This window comes from Falco biarmicus, chromosome 8 (assembly GCF_023638135.1).
Source record: "Falco biarmicus isolate bFalBia1 chromosome 8, bFalBia1.pri, whole genome shotgun sequence".
Classification (NCBI taxonomy): Eukaryota; Metazoa; Chordata; class Aves; order Falconiformes; family Falconidae; genus Falco; species Falco biarmicus.
The window spans coordinates 55130139-55144190 of record NC_079295.1 but is presented as its reverse complement, the minus strand read 5'-3'; the positions used below and the strand labels follow the sequence as shown (position 1 = coordinate 55144190).

At 44.6% G+C, this 14052-nt stretch overlaps 1 long non-coding RNA gene across 2 annotated transcripts in view; it reads right to left on the bottom strand.

The window, feature by feature from the left end:
• LOC130153518 (uncharacterized) overlaps nucleotides 1–14052 on the bottom strand; it is a 258449-nt gene that overhangs the window by 85428 nt on the left and 158969 nt on the right. The gene's annotated exons all lie outside the window — the stretch shown is intronic.

The window sequence follows — 14052 nt, the reverse complement described above, 5'->3', positions numbered from 1 at the left end:
AATCCTGCAGATGGGGTTCTGCCTCTTCTCCCCTCACACTGCATGCAATCCATCACCAAACCCTGCTCCTTTGACTCACTAAAGTTACTTTCCTAAGATGATAGATTTGCCTCTAACTAAATGCCATTGAGAAAGTTTCAGCCTTAGGAGCAGGATTTTGAGAGCACTGTGCTCAGATGAGCAATCTGTACTGAATCCTAACTAGAACATCTCATGGGCACATTCATGGTAATTATTGTATAAGAAGTATTTAATATGAGATTAGGTTCCTGTATCCTTTGTACTCCACAGACAAAGTACAAGGCAAGGCAAGGAAAGAGAGGAGCTTTATAATTGTCTCATGTCCACACACGACTACTACTGCTGCTCAGTTCTTAAATAGCACAACACAAACCCCACGTCAGAATTCCCTGGATACCCAATTCTTCCATTAACCTCTCTATGCAAGGAATGCAGGATTGGAAACCATCACGCAGGGCCAAGCCAGTATCCTTCCCATGCTCGCTCCTTACTGGGAACCCCTTGAAAGGCTCAAACTGAAATCTGTAACTGTAGTGAAGCAGATAACTGTTGCTTGTGAAAACTAAGCTGCACAGACTGCTTTGTTTTTATAGGGTTGCTAGGGAGCACTGGTTACTATTATTGATTTTCTTTTTAAGGCCTCTGAACTACTTATCAAAACAAGTTATTCCACGCACACCAGAAGTAATGAAGCCTGGTTTCCTACAGCTTTGTGTCCTTTGTCCCTGAACCTTTTTTCCCAGAGTAATGTCCTTTCCCTCTCCCCAAAGCTGGGATCTCCCTCCCACATGTCCCTTCTGCCTGGCAGAGCAAGAGGGAGCAGACGTGATAGCTGGGTCGCAACCAGCAGCTTGGTTTTTGGCTGTTAGGAGCTACAAACAGTGGCTGGTTGCTAAATTCTGCCTATTTTGCTCTCGCTGGGGGACTCATTTTGGACTTTCACTACTATCCAGTCATCAGTTTTCATAAAATTTGTAGGAACTTCATTCTCTTTGTGATTTGATGACTCTAGCTGAAACCTGGCCAAAAGCTTTTTCTGAGGGGAAAAAGGAGCAGCGGATAGGCAGGCAGTCAAGCTGCACAATCTGGAAATCAGGCTGAAAGCACATACAGTAAGGAACTACCTAGATTTTGCAACCAGATACATGGGGCTGGGGGGGGGGGGGGGGGGGGGAACATCTCATTAAGTCCCAGATACTCAGTATCATATTTGTAGCTGTATCTGATTCTTCTGACACAGACAATTGAATGAACAAACCTAGGACCTGGCAAGTGTGACTGTCAGAACACTGATACGATGAATATTCACAAATCAGGATGTTGATATTTAAATGAAACAGATACCATTAAAATGCCAGGGTCCAGAGTGCAAAAGCAAACAGAAAAGGTCTAAGAAAGCCAGGCCCTGGAGCTGGCCACTTGTTAGTGGCAGCTTTGCAGCTCTTCTGCAAGACAGGAGAGTTAAGCAGCCTTCACTTTCTCAAGCTTTGCTTTCAAAAGGACCTTTTCAGGAAAATTTCTCATGGTTGCTAACAAATATTCAGCTGCACCAGCACTAGCAACACAGGGAGAGCGTAGGCGTGACACACCTGTGAATATACTGCAATCGTGTGTGCGTGTGCGTGCACGCACGTGTGTGCTAACAAGTACTTTTGAGCAAAGGATAGCACGTGTGGGTGCACAGACACAGGCAACAAGGCCAGTGCACCTGATCTACTCATCTGGGCACCTTTGCTACAGAGCACATGATTAAATGTGGAAACAAGCATATTCAGGAAAAAGCTGGCCTATGCAAACACACATCACAGAGTCACAGAGTGGTTCAGGTTGGCAGAGACCTCTGGAGCTCATCTGGTCCAAGCCCCTGCTCAGGCAGGGCCACCCACAGCTGGTTGCCCGAGACCATATCCTGACAGCTTTTCAGTATCTCCAAGGATGGAGAGTCTACACACTCTAGGCAACCTGCTCCAGTGCTCAGCCACCCCCACAGCAGAGAAGTGTTTCCTGATGTTCAGACAGACCCTCTTGTGTTTCAGTGTGTGCCCATTCTCTCTCGTCCTGCCACTGGGTACCACCAAAAAGAGCCTGGCTCTGTCTTCTTTCCACCCTCCTTTCAGGTATTTGTACACACTGATGAGATCCCCTCTGAGCCTTCTCCACAATGAACAGTCCCAGCTCTCAGCTTCTCCTCATAGGAGAGATGCCCCAGTCACTTAATCATCTTAGTGGCCCTTCCCTGGACTCTCTCCAGTAGCTTCACATCTTTCTTGCCCTGGGAAGCCCAGAACTGAACACAATACTCCAGACATGCTTATGAGCACAAATCCAGAGTGCCTTAATAATTGTCAAGGAAAACAGTACCAACAGCAGAGTGGCAGGCGTTTCATTTTGTCAATACCTTCCTCCTAAACCTGGAGACTTCCTTCTCATCGCCTTCCTGCTCTGATGTGACTCTAGGATGAACAGCCTCTGAAGAGGTGGAATTTGGTGCCAGTGAAAAGGAACAAAGACCTGGAAATGTACTGGCCTGTAGAGTGCGGCTGTGCACTATTCCCAGGTTCTCAGGACAGGGCTGACGAAAACAAGAACAAAGCAACAGCTATTAGATCAATTATTTCAAAGATGTCTTCAAACATTACTTATCATCAACAACTAGAAGAGTTTCATTTTGTGTGAACAGCTTACTCCCCAGAGTCCCAGCACATTCAACAAGATTATACTTCTATGGAAAAAGGCTTTTTATTGACTCTGTTCTCTCAAATAGTTGATAAGCTTTTACTGCCGTCCCACTTTCATCAGCCCAAGCCCCAGTTGTGCCCAAGGTCTGGTCTAGTTCCAGCCCATCTCATTATCTAAAGCACCAGAAGCAGGTGGTGTTTACTAGAAGAAACTGGATTTCTGCACAAAGAATACAAATCTGAAGGCCACACTGGGAAATATAACTTATTCATAACAAATACTACTCAGTCATATTTGATTATGCATCTCTTTGCTGTCTTATTCCTATCCCATTTCTTTTTGCCTCTTCTTTCCCATTCCTTCTCTCCTTCCTCTCTAAAGCTACTCTGTTCCTAAAGGACAGAGCCAGCATCCACCAAAATCAGGGAGGAAACTTGCACAGACCTCAGCGGTCTTTGAAACCTTTCAAACCTTCTGATCTCTCCCCAGGCAGCAAATCACCCCAGTTAGTTTCACTGTGACCAGGTACGGGGAGAGCACTAAACCAGTGAACAAAATGAAGGGCATGAGAGATGATCTAGGCCAGTTTCTCTGATCCAGTTCAGACTTTTTTTTTTCCCAGGGCTAAAAAGTGAGGACTGTGCTATACCCAGATGGATTCAGGGAGGTTTCAGAAAACCACAGATGAGATACCTTTGAAGGCTGAGATTGTTCTTTTCAATCGGCTTGATGGAGAGGGTGGACTTATTCTGACTGTAACTTTTTTTAGTGTACAAAAAGAAGTGCTAAAAAAAAAAAAAAAAAAAACAACGGTGAAAGGAACAGTAGTAGACACTCACACCAGGGTCACTGGAATCCTGAGCTCCACCATGACACCCCCAGTCCATCACAGTACCCAAAAGATGCAATTTCCAGCCTAGACCAGACTACCAGAAGCTTTGTCACGTGTCTAGCTGATTTCTACGAACACCTGGAACGTGAAGTTCAGATTCAACATGTTTTGTATGCTTTTTCATTCTCTGCCTTGTTTTCTTTTAATGCCTTTTGCTCACTTGTACAGCTCTGCTCTTCCCCTCTGTATCCCTTTCCATTCCTCATGGGAGGGGTAAGGCTGCATCCCACCAAACTGCACAGACCTTGGAGAATTTGCAGTGCCTGAAGATGGCAGAAGTTACTGGAAACATTTAGCTATGTATGTTGAGGTACCACACCTCAACAATGGCACTTTTCTCCCTGCTGCTGTGAGCCTGGTTGGCCAACATAGGGACCTTCGTCCTCTGCAGCCCCTTTAGAGGAAGCTCCTGGTTTCAGAGTTTGCATAGCAGCTCCCCTGCAGCCCTCCCTACTTCAGCTATACTTGCCAAAGCAGACTCCCTAGAGCACGCCAGCACACGCCCCAGCCTCTCTAAGCACAGCTAAGACTAAAACCCTCAACTTAACCCCAGTTCTGCTTTGCAGTTGCTGCTAGGATTTGCCAAGCTTTCCATTCAGTCATGCTCAGCTCAGAATTAGGCTCCATGCTAAGCACTGTGGGAAGCTGCAATGGAACAAAATGGACTACAAGGTTGTCGGACTTATTTTTCACTCCTTACATTAACTAATTAGCTTTCTTCCTCATTACAGTCCCTTCAAGCATATCAATTACCCAGCTCTGATGGCAAGGGTGGCACAATAGCCCTCAGTGCAATCAGATGAGTTGGAATTCAGCGCAGCAGACCAACAGGGTGGAGGATTGGGTTACCCGTGTGTCAGCAAGAGGGCATTATTCTCCTGACCCCCCCTTTTGCAACAAGAGCTGAATGGTGGTTAGGAGAGGGGAGAGGAAATACCAGGAAAATAGCACAATAAGCATCTTCCTAGGAGCTGCAAGGGGAAACCAGTGCTGTGACAAAAGCCCAGAGAAATATTTAAGTGTTGGTCTAAAATTAGGACAACCTAAAACTTGGCCTCGGTCTTCTTTTGTTTCTGTCTAAGGGGAGCAGCCTTGCAATGTCTGTCATGGTTAAAACAATTCTCTCGCTTCCCTCTAGGAAAATGGAGAGAATAGTGAAGACCAGGGATCCATCTTAGCAGTGCCTCTGCTCTCAGAAGCTTGTGGTCCAGCACTCACCCACAACAAACATGCTTAGCCCAGCAGCTCAAGCGCAGATTTCCATAGGTCAATTCTGCATCAGCCTTAGGTTTTCCAAGCCAATTTGTCCATCATTTGTTACAGTAATATCATATCTGTGAATTGCTGCTATTAACTGGGTTCTTTGCATTGTCTTGCACCTGAGCTGTACGTTCCCCATCTGCCAGAGACTATTACAGCCATGCTTACCTCAAATGCAAATGATTTCTTGAGCACCAACAAAAAAAGGTAACGGCACTGACATTGTATCTGTTAATCTTAAACCACTACATTCAGTTGGTTACATGGATGAAGATGCATTGCTGGGTGCAGCTGAATACTTAAAAGCACTGAGACAATAAGAATGCATTAAACTTTTATCTCCAGTGCTACAGCTACAATAAGCAATCAAAGAAATTGCCACTCTCCCAGGGCTCTGGATTGCCTAAAGGGAACTAACTTTTGTCTCTGTGTGTATGTGTATGAAGAAAGATGGATAAAAGGATCTCAAATACCAGCTGCAGTGTGTTTGGCTACTTCGCGTTAGTCAAATGATGAGCACTGAGCATTGAACAAAGCTCAGAAGAAAGCAATTTTATGCATTCTTATATAGGGAGGAAGAAATAAGATATTTTTCAATGCATGGATTTCATGATCAAGCCCAGCTTTTGCTTCCCCTGCCCCCCCCAACCATAAAATTTATAGGAGACAATTACCAACCTGATATTCCTTGCAGAGTCATGTTGTGAAAAAAAACACCTTTACACAACTCTTTCTTTCCCTCAATACAACATGTGGGGGGCCTGTATGTCACTACACAGCAGGGCTAACTCACCTTTCCATGAGGAGTAGCAGGACTACCAAATCATATTATAGTTTCTAAAACAAATGAATTTAAAAGCTCTCATTATGCATTAATTATAGGATTCCTTATGCTTTTGAGAAAATAAAACACTTCAATCTGAGAAAATGCTCAGTTTTATAATGTCAGAATGCTTTGTTTTCCTTTTTTGACTCAGAACCATGGCTGTTTCAGAAAAGGAGGTGCTTGGCATGTTCTAACCTTTTAATGTGAAGGGAAACTGTTTTTAAAAAGACCAAAAAGCTGATAGAGATAATTCCAAAACAAATCTTTGCTTTTCAAATGTTGTCTTCTTGTTTATTTTCCCACATTCCTTCAATGGGCAAAAATCTGTAGTAAGAAATCATAGTATTTAAATAACTTTCTGTTTTTAATCCACTTTGTTTCTTGGGTTCACATTTCTCTGTGTATGTTTTCTCTACACTGCAGATAAAACTGTGTGAGTATCAACGAGGCATTTGCTACAAGAACTAGAACACCATTTTCTCAATTTGATTAATACAGCTCTAGGAAAAAATTCCCTCATCACCCCATGTGCACAATTGTCTCACTTACAATAGCGCCTTTCATCAAAGAATCTGCAAGAGCTTTACCAAGGAGCAGTGTTCTGTGTACTTTACAGTATATTCAAAATAACCTTTTCTAGAAGCCCTTGATGTGAAATACCTTCTTTTTATTTTGTTGCTTGTTTTGTTTTGTTTTAATATCCTGTATGAACCATTTTTATTTCAGGCTTTAAAAGTGGGAAGTTACTGCCAGTTACAGACTTAAAGATGGATTGGGGGGGGGGGGGAGGCTTTAGACAATTTTAAAACTAACCCCAAAGCGTATCACCTGGGCAGCGAGACACTGATGTGCCTAAAAAGCAAACATGTTGGAAAGCGTTTCCTCTGCGAGCTGCCTTAGGCACCACAGTGAGTAAATACAGGAGCGCGGATGGCCTCTCAAATCCCAGATGAGTGCACAGCCAAGTGTGTCAGATCCCGGCCATGGCCGTGCTCTCCAGACACGATGTTTAGGGCATCACAGCCAACCAACTTTCACGTCAGGTGGAGTTGTTAATACAAAGAATGAGCATTTTGCAGCCAAAAGCTCCACAGAGCAGACGGGTTTTAGTTTAGAGCTTTAAGCATTTCTAACTCTGTCTGTATCTCCCTCAGTTTGGGATTTCCGTAGCAACTTGGGCTATTACACACACCTTTTCTTTGCATTCTTTCATTGTTTTCCAGTTCCAGAAAGATATCAAACTAATGTCCTCTCACCCCATCCCCAAAACATCCAGGGGATATTTTAAAATTAGAGGCAGAAACAGCCATGTGAAAAAGGAGTGCCTCTTCTTCTCATAATGGGAAGGGATGAGGAGGGTAGGACACACAAGCCTAAAATGAAAGCCTCAGGAAGGAGATTTCATGAAGAAATGTGGTTTTGCTCCTTGAGAATAAGCAGCATCTTCCTGAGACGCATCATTTTGATTCACCGTTTCATGTGTAAATAATTTACTAGGCTAAAAGGTCAAGAGCTGCAGGTCCTTAGAGAAGAGAAGAAAACTACAAGCTGTAAATAAGGGACAAGTAACTTATGTGGAGCTCAAAACGTGTTATGAGGCTATGCATAGATACACATATGCACATATTCACAAAGAAATAGGCTAAAGCAGAGCTCCAGAACCAGCATACAGAGGCAGAAATAACCTCTACTCCATATTTGCTCCCCCTTGAACTTGACTTGAGAGCAGGAAGTGCAGCGAATATGATCTTTTGGGATAGAAATTACACTTTTAAATTAGATCCATGATGCCCAGATGTACTGCTGATGGATGCATGAAACAGAGGGGCAAAAGAAATTAATTTTCAGCCTACTTGTTTTCATCTTTTCCTCCTCTAATGTCAGGGTAATTGCTCCTCTACTCCTGGATGTGACAGAGTCTAGTCCTTGCCTCTCTCCAGAAGGTAAGTGAACAGCTGGTTTCCTTTCTGACACCAGTGTATTTCCAATCAGCTGTCAGGCAGCATTAGGTCCCTAAATGCTCACAGCATGTCACGCTTTCCTCCCACTCAGAAACTCTAAATATGGGGCTTCGTTCCCCAGTTTGAGGTAGGATAGGACAAGGAGAAGAAAAGGGTCAAAACCTGTTCAGGTTCAAAACTACAGAGAATTTCAGGGAAGACCACCTGGAAAGACAATGCAGTAGAAACAAGCAAGGAACCACTATCATAGTACGTTATCCTGACACAGATATTAACATGGAAAGATCAGAAATAAGCAGCACTTTATCCCACACACATCACTCCTTATAGTGTTTTTTATAGCAGTACTGCCCTCAAAAGTAAAATCTGCAGTATGGAAAGTGAGATACCTCTTAGGCTCAGGCAAGAAAGGTAAATACTGCACTTTGAGAAACATGATTTTGTCCAGCAGTTTGCACAGACAGCCTAGGATTTTTGTTTTTCCTCCCACCTCTGACATCTGTGATTGCAGAGCAATCACAAGCAATTCATTTTACCACCAAAAAGCCTATATTTCCCGGCATAATGGGGCAGTTACTGAATTCATCAGCTTAATAGGCATTTTTAATAAACATTTAAAAAACATGTGAAAACCTCAAATGAAAGCCAATTATTCCTATGTGTTATATTACACAGATAAACTACAAGGGTTTTTTTGATGATCTAGTATGGAAAATTACCCCCTTCTGCATATATGGCAATAATATTTATATTATTTTTCCCACATGCTTTCAGTCTTTCATAATAATGGAAACAATGATATAAGAATGAACAACTGACATTTCTGTTTGAGGACACAGCATGAATCTCCTCTAAAAAGCTCTGCAGCAGCTCTACTTTACAAATATCTTTTCCTTAGATACTTAAAGATACAGTACTTTGAGTTCCAAGTTGTTTCAACTACAAGACAGAAACCACCGAAAAGATATAGCATAAAACACCATTCTGGAGATGGGCATATTGTATACAAATTCTGTCTACCAAAGTCTCTATATACCTGCTGTTACAACACCTAGATACCTCTAAAGGTATATTATGCATATGCACGCATGTACACACACATATATATACACACATATAAAATAAACCATTATAAAAATTGCAATGTAGTGTTTTGTGCCAATAATATTTATAATGCTAGAGGGCCCAGTCTTGCAAGCAATACATAAAAAACAAACCTCAGGAGTAAATCTATTGCATTGGAATTGTTACCATTAGCACATTTGCAGGACTGGGGCCTTAGTCTGAGTTGAGGCCGAATCAGAAAGTGTGTCATAGATACAGCATATGTGCCATGGATAATATGTTGCCCAGCATGAATGGCAAACATGCAGGGAATACACGTTTTCTTCCAGGGCTCTGGATCCTCTGAAAGGTTGGCAGGCTGCGTGCATGGTGCACATTCTTCAGGAGAGAATTACGGGCTGGCAAACTTTCCTCCAACTTCTCAACTCTTTCAATCATTTGCCACCTGTGTAGCCAAGCTGTTCATTCTGTAAATCTACAGGATCTAAAAACTCTGGCACTTCCTCTGGCTGCCAAAGAAAGCTCACGGCAGCGCTGACCCCGATCCATCCAAACACACGGCGAACACTGCATTAACTAGTTCAAAGTTTGATGCAAAGATGAAACAGTGAGCTTACAACTGGTGACACCAAATGGACCAAACTCTCACACACCCTTTTGCTCTACTTCAGAGGTTTCTGCACTGCCCTGTAGTTACCACAACAGAGCAGAGGACTAGGGCTGTATTCCTGAACACAGCTCTATCTAAACACGTGAAAAGAACAGTATCTGAGCTTCTGCAAAATGATACAACCCTACAAAAAGTAGGCACACTTGGCCCAAAGCCAGCGGGCATTGCTTGTATGCTCCTAAAGGAGAAGAGCAAATTTAGCCTCATTGACACCACTACTGGATTCACCTTGGTTTATAGTCAGCTCATACTAAATCCCACATTATAGTTCTCATGCACAGACGTATCAGGGCAATATCTAGGTTGCAAACACACCAGGGAAAAAGCTCACCTGCTAATAACAGCAAACCAGATTTGGGTCTGTACTGCTGGAGGTCCCAGTGCAGGGAGAAAGGGAGGCAGCTTCTACAGCTCCTACCCCACAGCAGCTGTTTTTTGCATTGCACAAGCTACGGCTGCCTTAATACCCACTCTAGCTTCAGCAGCATTTTACAGGGACACAGAACCGCTGGAGCAAAGCGTGCCCCATTCAGAGTCTTCTCCATCTCCTGTAACCCCATTTCAAACCCCGAAAGCCTTTCCTTCAGAGGAAACAGGAGGTGGTGGTGATGAAACCTTTCCATGGCAAAAATGCATAATTTGTCAGATGCCCATTTTGAGCATGCTAGGCTGGGGCAACAAAATTAAAAGTGCAACTCTGGTAAGGCCCTGAAATGGTTTACCTTTATTTTTGATAGCATGGCAAGGTTCCTAGGGGGGCTTCTCCTACGTGAATATTAGAAGATCAATCTTTAAAATTAATTTTAATCTTTTTTATTTATAAATTGGTTACATTTGGGGGGGGGGGGGGGGGGGGGCGGGAATTCCATTCAGTGAAGGGAATGCCTGTATACCTACTGAGCTTTGTCTAATCTCCTCTTGGCATTAACCTTGACTTTCTTTCACACTACTCTGATTCCCCATTTCAGAAGAGGAGATCTGTCTCTCTTTCTCTGCCTGAAACCCTTCCCCAGCACTGAGCTCTGCAGAACGGGGACAAAAGGACACCTTGGAGCACTGAAAGTTCAAATCTCCATTCATTTTCTTTAGATGGACACAGGAGCATCCTAGGCAACCCCTGCTCCCAGACACCAATCCCAAATTACCGAAACAGCTTGTAATTTACTATTACAGTTTTAACATTTGATTTTTCTCCAAACACATTGAGGTGCTTACCCAAAATACACAAGCAATGGAAAATCATAGTCCCTCTTCAATGCTCTGTGGCCTAGTCTATCAAGAAACCCAGCACTGTTCCTAGAACACTGCAATTTTTCAGTTAAAATGGCCAGAGTTCAATCATTTAATTGCTAGCAACCTGAATGTGTGTGTGTGAGACAGGCAGTAGGAGTGCGTGAATATGTAGGTTCACCCTTCACCTCTGCAATGGTCCCCACGGTAAATCCATCTGCATTTCAGCACACAGAGTGCCTGGCCACAGCCACCTATTGCAGTTTTCTCTGCCTAATCATTGGCGAGGGCAAAGCTGTTAGAAACAAGACTCAGTAACTTGCTTCTAATTTTGTGGCCAGAGGTTGTCAGAACAAGGAAGAGAAAACTGCCAACTATGTCTCTTCTGTATAGCCTGTGGTTTTTAACAATACAGGAGCTGGAGGTAGAAAAATGAACCCTCCCCTCTTCGCAGCCACAGTGACTGCCCCCACCCCAAATCCTCACAATCAGGGTCTTGTATCTCAAATTGTTCTGTAGGAAAAAGCTACACACACTGTCTAGGGCAGAAATCTTGTCATATGTGCTAAGGCAAACAACACTGCATGAAACAGGGTTTGTAACATACTCTGGCATGTTGGCTTTTTCTGCCTCTCCAGCAGATGACCTGATCCCAAGCACTGGAGATGGGCAGATTATACCATGCCTGGGATCAGGCAAAAGCACAAGCAAAGGTAGAAAACGCTGATCTTCACTTCCAAGGAAGGGCACAAACTCACATCTCCACAGAGGGATAACACAGAATACAGGATAGACCCCTCCAACAGTAATTGCATTCTACAGACTTAATGAAAACTAGAAGCTGGATGGACAGGGACCCAAATGAGTGTCATCACTGAGGAAAATGCAGGCAGAACTCCACTGCTCTCTATTCTGCACAGTGAGCACCAGGCTGCCAGCTACGCTATCCGTTGCAAGACAGAAAGATCATACAGAAGTGCACAAGGGTGTTGTGATAGCTTACAGGAGCAGATAAGTTGATAGTTTAAAGGAGCAGAAAGGACTCGAGCACCCATGAAACCAGACTTCATTCACACCATTTGGTTTTGTTGGCCAATTGCAACGTCCGTGAACTCTTTGTAGGCAGCTGTAGCAGAGAGTAACTTTTTCCCTGTGATATCAGAATTTCCATGGAAAGAAGTGCTGGTTTACAGCTTCTGTGATAGCAGCAACAGGAGGGGGAGTGGAGAATGGGATTGAGAAAGGAGGAAACCTGAAAGGCAGTGGTGGAAAACGCTGACAAAAAAAAAGGACTGACCTCTGGCTTTGATTATCTGTGATAGAAAGTGTGACTCTGGAAGGATGGTCCTTTACAAATTGAAATTACAATTTAGTATCCTCATCTCCCTGGTCAACCAAAGGAATGGGTTTCAGGGGGACTGTAATATAGGAAAATACAACTAAAAATCATTACTTTGATTGTGATTTTGATCTAAATAACTTTCTAAGCAATTATCCTCATTATTGCTGCTAACTACTGGGTTTATCCCTTCCCCGACGCCCTGAAACATCAATTGTAGGTCCCAGTGTGCCATCCTGAGAAACAGATCACTGCATCCACCTACAGATAAAGGAAGAGGCCTAACACAGGCAAGCAGTGCTTCGCTCACATGGCAGGATCAGCACTGCTCTCCCATCTTAGCACCATCAACAAGGCAGTTCAGACAAGCTGCCATGGCTGGGGATAGTGACAGCATTTAGCTGAAGCAATACGCCACTCTGGATGCTGCAGCTGGGACATTCTGGGTAAGAGAGGTTTGCACTAAGGCTTTATGTCTCCTGCATCATGGATGCTCATAATCTCTTAAAGTAATTCATTAACTGGGAATTATTTGGCTTGGGCAGTCCCCAGTAAATCCTGGGCTGGCTTCTTCTGAATGCAGTGTATTGCAGAGAGGCTGGTTTTGCCTTCGAGGTTGCTCGCTCCCAGGCCTTCAGCCCTGCAGAGGTAAGGAGCCCTTCCCAGGACAGCAGGAAAGTTGTGCAAAAAAATAACCACCTTTCCTTAGCTCCCTTCCTGCTGCTGCCTACGCGGCTGCGATTTACGCGGAAGGGGAGGGAGACCATCCCTCCAGCTTCTGCTGCTTGTTCCCTAATGAGGCTAATCGACTAATTACGCCCCTGCCTGACGGGGTGGCGGCGGCGGAGGGGCCGGGATGCGGCGGCCCCGGGACCGCGGCCACCGCAGGCTGCCGGCTGCCCCCTGCCGGGGCCGCCGCTCCCCACCGGGGAAACCGGCCGGGGCGGCCCCTGCCAGCAGCCACCTGCCTCAGTCCCCGCCGGGGTCCCCAGCCCGCGGGAGGTGGCAGGGCCGTGTCCCCTAAGCCGTACAGAAGGAGGAGGTGCAGGCTGATGGGAGATTTTTCTCTTCTAAAAAGCGTTGATGCGCGGGTTAAAGAAGCCTCCGGAGTCTCCCGTAGATGCTGCCGTAGCCCTGCGTCAGCACAGGGCTTGAATGAACAAGTAACACATCCCAACGGACCTCGCTGGGGAGAACGTTACAACAGTTAGACTAATGCATTCCTGTACAGGGCCATCTTCACGAGAAAGGCCAGTGCCGGCACGAGCACGATGCCAGCAAACTCATGCTGCTGTGAGCTGGGCACAAGTGGCGGGGAGAAAGGCCTGCTGGCAGCTGTCAGGCAGGAATGCAATTCCACGGATACTTCTGAGTGCCTGGATGAGTCATGGCGGTTTTATACCCAACTTCAAGATAGCCAACACCAACTAGTGACAGTGAGAAGGTGGCCGGCTGGGGGAAAGCTTTTCTGCTTCAGGAGACCAAACAGTTACACGAGATGCTCTTCTCAGCGTGCAGCTTGGGCTCTGTACACACTACCATTTTTCCCTCTTCTCTCCTCAAAGTTGCCAGATGGAAAGGGACAGCTTACACTGCATCTCAGAGCTGCTGAATTTTAATCAGGTAGAGGAGGACAATGTGTTGCACGCAAAATATCGCCATCTTTTTGCTCATTCAGTAGTATACAAAAAGAAATACAAGGATACACCTGTGCAATGCATCTTTGCAGAGGATTAGATTATATTCACACACAGCTTGTCCTCCAGCATTAGGATGGGAATATCCTAATGAGTTCAAGTCTTCTTTGCAACATGACTAAGAAAGAAATAAAACTAACGCATAGAATTTGTACCCTGTAGCTTGCAGACAATGAAAGATACTGCTAGTCTAATAGATAGATAGTGATGTACACACAACAGAGGAAGCACCTTTAACAGAGGTCCCCTTGCTTACTCACTCTGCAGGGACCAGTATCGGGGTAGGCCTTTGGCACTGCCCTGCCTTTTGCTAGTGGTGTAATGAAAAAACTCAGGTCACAGTGGAAATCCAGGATGATCCTACGGTAATTGACTTCTTTCCTGAATTTACACAAGCACTATCCGCACTACA